This window comes from Acomys russatus, chromosome 24 (genome assembly GCF_903995435.1).
Source record: "Acomys russatus chromosome 24, mAcoRus1.1, whole genome shotgun sequence".
Taxonomy (NCBI): Eukaryota; Metazoa; Chordata; class Mammalia; order Rodentia; family Muridae; genus Acomys; species Acomys russatus.
Genome location: NC_067160.1, coordinates 56,206,026 through 56,214,625, shown reverse-complemented (window position 1 = coordinate 56,214,625; position 8,600 = coordinate 56,206,026). Strand labels below are relative to the sequence as shown.

General features: G+C 41.5%; 1 protein-coding gene across 1 annotated transcript in view; it reads right to left on the bottom strand.

Annotated features, from left to right (window-relative positions):
* Il1rn (interleukin 1 receptor antagonist) overlaps positions 1-8,039 on the bottom strand; it is a 225,199-nt gene extending 217,160 nt beyond the window's left edge. The window contains exon 1 of the mRNA XM_051167022.1: positions 8,033-8,039. The gene's annotated coding sequence lies outside the window, so the exon portion shown is untranslated. The remainder of the gene's footprint in view (positions 1-8,032) is intronic.
* Between the last annotated feature and the right edge of the window lie 561 nt (positions 8,040-8,600).

The following is an 8,600-nucleotide window of genomic DNA, read 5'->3' as shown; positions in this document are numbered from 1 at the left end:
GAAGGCTGTGTGACTTGGGGGTGAAAGCCCCACTGGAGAGAATAGCTTTGATTTACAAATTTAAAAAATGTGGCTTTTTTTTTTTTTTTTTTGCTCAAAAAGGCTCTTGTGTGTTATTTAATTATAAAAAACAAGAACGGATAAACTTATTCCAGAATTTGAAATACTTCAAGCCTTGCTAGACTGAGGAATTAAGCCCATGCCTTATTTTTTAAGCATGTAATGTATTAATACATAGAAATTTCAAGTGACTGCATGTCTTGATACTATCTGTGATATCACAACCTATCCATAGAAATTCATGTTTAATTTTTCCCCCCATTTGAAGTATAGAAGAGACAGAATCTAGACTCTTTGGTGATAGATACTTTAAAAAAATGCCCTGGGGAGAGCCAGTGAAATAACCCAAACCTTAAAATCCTTTGTTTGGAATCAACAGGTGAAATTGTTCTCCAGCAGCCACCAGTCTATTATTCTATTATTATGCTATGGCATTGTGGGTTTTGTTTTTGCTTCATTTTACACACAGGGTCTAACTAAGTGTAGCCCAAAGTGCACTTTGACTCATTACATTTTAAAATCTTTAACTTTCAGGATCGTTCAGGTTTAGGGAAAGCTCTTCGGAAAACAACATAAGGAATTTGGGCTGTCTTGATTACTTTCCTAGCACTACCTGATTGTATTTAAATGGGCCCTGGAGAAGGAGCATAGATCTCAGGCCAAAGATCTAGCTGGGTTGTAGCCATTATAGTTTGATGATGGGGATGGGGAGGTTGAGAAGCAACCTGCTCTGTGATCCCTGACGTGGCTACTGATGTAGTCCTTTTTAAAGTAAACTTCAGTCTCCAGGGGGAATGCTTGGAAAACATCACTTGGCCCCCCAGAAGCCTGTGTGATTTGGGGGGTGAAAGCCCCACTGGAGAGAATTCAGAGCTTTCACCAATGGGTAGCCTACCAAAGCCATCCTTGATAATCATTTGCCCAGGTGAACATACAGCCCCCCTTCTCTGGTCTCCACTATGATTTAGAGGCATATCCAATGCTCTGATATAAATCCCTCTCTGTAAAGAAATTTAGAGGAAGTTGTAATGAGTCCAGATTCTCTTAAAGTACGGGAAGAACAAGAGCAATTAGAACACAGTTTTCTGGCTTTGCTAGTGGTGTATTCCTGCAATTCCTTTGCTCCAGAGGATGCCATAAGCAGGTTTGGGACTCTAGGGCAGCCCAGACTACATAGAAGGCCCTGTCTAGTAACACCATATTTAAAAAAATATTCACCTTTGACTTGCACCTTCAGTTTATTTTTTACTGATTACTGATATTTTTACTGATCAAGTGTGTTAGGCTGCTAGGAGAGTTGTTTTTGTTTTTGTTTTATTTTTTCATGCCTCTGGGCATTATGGAACTACCACAATTATATCCACAACCAGGCTGAAATCATGCAGCAGTTAAGGGGTTTTCTCCAAATCCTACAGCTATTAAGGAGGGAAGTGAGCCAGACTTCAAACTACTCCCAAGATCCAACTCTTTCTCGACCTTCCTTTTTTACAGTTTTAGCCAAACCTCAAAGTATCCTCAGTAAATGGAATGAATTCCCTTGTTCCATTTTGCATCGTTAGCAGGAATGCTTATTACTATGCTTTCAAAAAAAATGCAGAAGCACTGCACTGTGTAGCTCAGCAGGGGTCACAGTTCTGCCTCTGTGGCAGGCACTGAGTCTGACCCTGGGCTCCCAGAGTCCCTGGGCAGCCTCTGCATGGCACCCTCCCCCCATTCAACTTGCCAGCGAGCCTCTCTAAGGTGTGTGGGCCCCACACGTTAGAGAACAAGGACACCTGTTGACTTTGTCCTCTGACCTTCACACACACACACACACACACACACACACACACACACACACACACACACACTCACACACTGTGGAACACTCTCCCCACCCTTCACAGTAAACTCAGTAAGTTTATCCAGTGGCTCCACCACATGTGTAAGGTGCCATGTGTAAAGGTTCAATGGATGAAAAACTTAACAGTGGTGTTTGGGTGACCTCTTCTGGCTATTGGATCTTCATCCCCCCCCCCCGCCTCCTATGAGCAAATGAAGCAAGTAACAGGCTGGGCAGGGCGTCCATCTTCTGTCCTTTGTATCAAAATGTCACTGGTCTCTTAAAAAAGACATTAAGATCGTTCCTAGGTATCCACTAACCCACAAGATAGCCCCATGATAAAACAAAAGGATGGTCACAATCATACTTATGTCTGGAGGTAGCCTGGGGGGTTCCAGGAATACTCCATTTTTAAAATGTATGTGTTAGCAATCGGGCACCTCCACAGCCAGCTCCAGGGACGCAGCAGTAACAGCAGGGTAGCTGCCAAGAGGGACACATTCCCACTGTCACTATGAGCATATCCTCCCCCTGTTTGTGTGCTACATCCCCTTATAAAAGGCCTGTTCTTCCTCCCCCCACTCTCTCTCCCTTCACTTTCACCCAGAGGCCACCTCTGTAGCCCCTCCGTTAATAAACTTCCTATGTGAGATCGGCTGCACGGTGGGACTTGATGGCATCTGCCACATAGATCGTAACATGGTGTAGCCCTGGGAATCATCGAGTCAGGCTTCCAAGCTTTCACGTGCATTACATATTCTTCTACACAGGAAACACCAAGAGTAAAGAGTAACGAGGCTTCGGCAAGACCTAAGTGTACAGGGAGAGCTGTGGGTTATAAGAGACTACACAGGGTAGGGGGTGAGGTGGAGCTGGAAAGGTAGAGCAGTTAAGAGCACTGATTCTTCTTCCAGAGGACCTGGGTTAGGTTTCTAGTACCCACAGAGGGGCTAACAGCCACCTGGGACTCAGCACCTGGCACTCATGAAGTGTATCCACTAATAGAAGCTGGCAAACCACCCATGACATAATAAAGTAGTTTCAACCAAGGCCCTAAAAGCATTCCCTCATCAGAAAACCACAGGCTCACTTTTACACAAGCAGAGGCATAGAACATTAGAATTCTGGAGCCAATCAGAATAACCTGCAGCCTGATATCACAGAAACGCCTTCATTTATATAACAAAAATTTCTTGCTGGGAAAAGTCACTATACAGTTATTTGCTTTAACCTAAAGAAGAATTCCCTGAAGGAGAGAGAAATATGTTTTTTAGATCACAAATGGGAGATGAGAAAAGACTTGTGAGAGAGTAGATGATGATTATCCCCTTAGAAGTCGAACCACCAACCACCATGTGGGGGAGATCGGTTATTAACCAGCTGAAAAACATCCTTCAACAAATTCTAAGAGGAGGTATAAATGTGAGCCAAAAACAAGAGGCGGGGCCTTTGGAGACTGGAGATGATAGTTTTGGCTGCTCATTGCTCCACTTCGAGATGCTCCTAGAGAGAACCGCTCCAGGGAAGGCTCCGGGGCTCCAGGCTTTGGCTGAGGTTCCAGCAGAAGAAATCCTGCTGATTACGCCAGGAGAATTGTTTCTCGGAACGGATATCCTTACAGTTTCATTATTGTATTCTTTAATCTCCTATTGTTTCGGTTAGTCAGTTTATAAGTGAGGTACTCTCGGTTAATAAGTTCATAATAAAATATATTTGTTAAGAAAATTGAGCCTACAGTTCCCCACTTCCTACTTCCCCTTTCTTCCTCCTCCTCTTTCCCCCTTCATTATTATTGAAAATAGATTCTTTTCTCAAATAATGTAATCTGATTATGGTTTCTCCTCCTCCTCCCATTTACTCCCCATCTCCCATCCCATCCAGATCTATTCCCTTTCTCTAGAACAAGTTTCTAAGGGATGATAATAAAATGTAACAAAGTAAAATATAAGATAAAAAATCTATGACATGGAGTTGGACAAGACAAACAGAAGAAAAAGAGCCAAGAGAAGGCACAAGAACCAAGAGACCCATGTGTTCACATGCTCAAGAATCCCGTAAAAGCATTAAACTGAAAGTCATAACACAAGTACACATGCATGCACGCGCATGCCCACATACAGAAGACCTGGCACAGACCTGTGCAGGCCCTGTGCGTCCTGTTTCAGTCTCTGTGAGTTCATATGAGCTTTGTTCATGTTCATTTACAGGAATTTGTTTAGTGTCCTTTATCCCCCCTTAGCTCTTAGACTCTTCCCTGAGCTGCAAGGGGAGGGATCTGATGGAGACATCCCATTTAGAGCTGAGCATTCCATGGTGTCTCACTCTCTGCCTAAAGTCTGACTCTGAGTCTCTGTATTTGTTCCCGTTTGTTGAAGGAGGGAAGCTTCTCTGATGATGGCTGAGCAAGGCACTGATCTACGAGCAGAATATCACTGGAGTAATTTTTGTTTGTTTTTTTTAGACCATTTTGCTTCCTCCTAGGTGCCTGGGCTGTTGAGTCTCAGGCTCTTGTTTACACATCATTGTCAGATATAAGCTCCAGCTCATGGAATGGGCCTTATGTCAAATAAGATACTGGTTGGTTACTTCCACAAATTTTGTGCTACCATCGCTCTAGCAGATCTTGCTAGGGTTTGTAGCTGGCTTGGTATTTACATGTATCCTTTGATAGTGTGTGGAGTAATTTCCTGTACCAAAGATACTAGAATGTAGGGGTGAAGGTTATCTAGGCACCAGTTGGATGACTTCATGTTCAATGACTTGTCTGGGTGTTGTCTTCACCCTTCAAATGGCCCTTAATTTCAGCTATTTCTCTCCATATTTTGTCTCTTGTCCCCTTCCTACTTTATCCCTTCACCACAGCCCCCAACCCATCCATAACTATCTATTTTATTTCCCTTTTGTAATGAGATTTATCTGTTCTCTCAAATCTTTTATTCTATACCTACCCTCTATGGTGCTATGGGATGTAGCTTGTTTACCAGTGACTTAGCAGCTAAAATCCATACAAGTGAATACACACCATGTGTTTCTGAGTCTGGGATACCACACACAATGTGAATTTTTTAGTTCCATTCATTTGCCTGCAAATTTCATGATGTCATTTTGTTTTTTAGTGGCTGAGTGATACTCCATTGTACCATACTTTCTTTATCCTTTCTTCTGTTGACGGACATTTAGGTTGTTTCCTTTATTTTTTTTTTTTAATTTTTTTTTATTTTTTGGCTGTTATAAATAGAGAAGCAATGAACGTGATTGAGCAAGCATCTTTGTGATAGGATGAAGTGTTCCTTGGGTATATACACAAGAGGGGCTGTACTAATCAGGGTTCTCTAGAGTAACAGAATTTATAGAAAGAATCTATAGAAAGGAGATTTATTAGGATGATTTACAGGCTGTGGTCCAGCTAATCCAACAATGACTGCTTATGAGTGGAAGGTTCAAGAATCTAGTAGTTGTTCAGTCCATGATGCTGGATGTTTCAGCTGGTCCTCAGTATGCACTGGAATTCCAAAGAAGTAGTCTCTATTGCCAGAGAAGGAATGGATATGCTTGTGAGGAAAAAGCAAACAGACAAAGAGGAAAAATTTCTTTTTCCATCATCTTATATAGGTTTCCAATACAAGGTGGGTCTTCTGACCTCAAAAAGGTCTGGTTTAAAGTTGCATCTTTCCCACCTGAAAGGTCCAGAATAGAAGTGGATCTTCACACTTCAAGTTAAACAAAATCTACATACAGTAACTTTAGGGTTTGCTGTGGTGGCGGGACTTCTAGTTTCGGTATCTGGTGGTATCAAATGGTCCTGGGGATTGTTGCTTGGGTCCTTATGCTGACCTCTTCCCATTGGGATGTCTCTGGTTGGAGTGAATGCCCAGTGCCTGCTTGGACCTCAGAATTCTCTGTGGTTTTTCTGGGAGACTGGAGATCAGATCTGCTTGTGATCCTGACTGTGGGGTCGGCTTGGTGCCGGAACCCACAGACACTGGTGATTTTGCAGACTCAAGCTAGTTCCGTTCACTAGTAAGTCCAATAGCTGCCCACCAGCCAGGTGTGTCGCAGGCACGGCAGTGGCAGTTAGGGAACCCAGGAGCTCTCTCTGTGGTTTTTCTGGGTAACCTGAGATCATATCCACCTGTGGTCCCAACTGTGGCTTCTGCTCAGTGCTAGAATCTATGGACACTGGTGATTTTGTTAATTTTGTATCCAGCTCCTTTGCTGAAGGTGTTTATCAGCTGGAAGAGTTCCGTGATGAAATTTTTGGGGTCACTTATGTATACTATCATATCATCTGTGAATAGTGATACTTTGACTTATTTTTTCCCATTTGTATCCCCTTGATCTCCTTTCATTGCCTTATTGCTCTATGTAGGACTTCAAGTACTACATTGAAGAGATACAGAGAAAGTAGGCAGCCTTGTTTTCTTCGTGATTTCAGTGGTATTTCTTTAAGTTTCTCTCTGTTTAGTTTGTTTTTGGCTATAGGCTTGCTGTATATTGCCTTTACTATTAATGTATGTGCTTTGTATCCCTTATTTCTCCGAGACTTTTAACACGAACGGGTGTTGGATTTTGTCAAATGCTTTTTCTGTATTTAAGGAGATGATCATTTTTTTTTCCAGTTTGTTCATATGGTGGATTACATTGGTAGGTTTCCATATATTAAACTACCCTGGATGCCTGGGATAAAGCCTACTTTGTCACGGTGGATGGTATTTGTGATGTGTTCTTGGTTTCACTGCGAGCATTTTATTGAATATTTTTGTGTCAGTGTTCCTAAGGGAAATTGGTCTGAAATTCTCTTTCTTTGCTGGGTCTTTGTGTGATTTAGGTATCAAGTTGACTTCTGCCTCATAGAATGAGTTTGGTAATGTTCTTTCTGTTTCTATTTCGTAAAATAATTTGAAGATCATTGGTATTAGCTCTTCTTTGAAGGTCTGGTAGAATTATGTGCTGAAACCATCTAGCTTTGGACATTTTTGGGGGGGGCGGTTGGGAGAATTTGATGACTGCTTCTATTTCTTTAGGGGATATAGGACTATTTAATTTGTTTACCCCATTTGATTCAACTCTGACAAATGGAATCTATTTAGAAAACTGTTCATTTCATTTAGATTTTCAAATTTTGTGGCACATACGTTTTTGAAGTAAGACCTAATGATTCTTTGTGGGTTCCTTTCTCCAAGAGGCTGGGCTGAGAATCTGGTCACAAAGTTTTCTTCAGCTTTCTGGAGGCTAGCTGAACAAGGCTCTGTCATGAGAACTGGTCATGAAGAAGGCCTTCTGGGCAGGGAGGGAGCACAGGGCAGCCAAGCTCAGCTGGCACTGAGACAATAGAAATCTGCATCCCTTCCAGAGGGGGAAGGGAGCCTCTGGCTTGTGAAAGGCCAGACTGCACTTGATTAAAATAAAGATAGTCAAGAGTCAAAGAACTAGATTTTAATTCACTAAGCTTAATGATAAAAAATAAAATATAAAAACATGGACAGAGAGCTATGGGAGAAATGAGGAATGCAGGAGTGCATTCCCAAACCTTCCAGCTTCTGGGGTTTTAAATTAAAAGTACTTGAATAGCAGGAGACACTCCCAGGATACTTCCTGGGGCTTGTCCAGGGTACCTTTGATATGTTTTTCTTCCAAGAGCCAGCTTTTGACACCTTTTGTGTGGGTTAGGGTCTGCAAGGAATTATCTTTTTTTAACACATTTGAGTTTGGAGGGTTGTTATCAGCAGAGGGTCCTCTTACCTATGTCTGAGCGTGAAGCACAGGAGGGAGCAGCGCCTCTGTCTGCAGACAATATCCTACAATTCTTGGGTTTTTCTCAGTGTCTGTTGTTACGCATCCTCTTTTCATTTCTTATTTTGTTGATTTGGATAGTGCCCTTCTGCCTTTTAGCTGGTTTGGCTAAAGGTTTGTCTATCTTGTTGATTTTCTCAAAGAATGAACTCTTGGTTTGGTTGATTCTTTGAGTTGTTCTCTTTGTTTCTAACCCACTGACTTCAGCCCTGAGTTTGATTATTTCCATCCATCTATTCCTCTTAGGTTTGTCTCTTTTTATTCTCCTAGAGCCTTCAGGTGTGCCATTAAGTTGCTCGTATAAGATGTCCCCAATTCCCTTATGAAGGCACTTAGTGCTATGAACTTCCATCTTAGCACTGCTTTCATTATGTCTCATAAGGTTGCAAATGCTGTGACTTTTCATTGAATTTCAGGAAGTCTTTACTTTTTTATTTATGTTCCATGACCCAGTTGTCATTGAATAGAAAGTTGTTCAGTTCCCATGCCTGTGTAGGCTTTTTGTTATTCTGTTGTTGAGGTCCAGCTTCTGTTTATGGTGGTCTGATAAGATATAAGGTATTATTTCATTTTTCTTGTATATGTTAAGGCTTGCTTTGTGATCAATTACATGGTCAATTTCAGAGAAGGTTCCATGATGTGCTGAGAAGAAAGTATATTCTTTTGTTTTGGGGTGAAAAGTCCTTTAGATGTCTGTTAAGTCCATTTGATTCATGACATCTGTTACTATTATTATTTCTCTGTTTAGTTTTTGTTTTGTTGGCTTGTCCTTTGGTGAGAATAGGTCATTGAAGTCTCCCATTATTAATGTGTGGATTAAGCTTTATTAATGTTTCTTTTACAAATGTGGGTGCCCTTATGTTTAAGGCATAGATGTTTAGAATTACGATGTCATCTTGGTAGAATTTTCCTTTGATGAGTATGA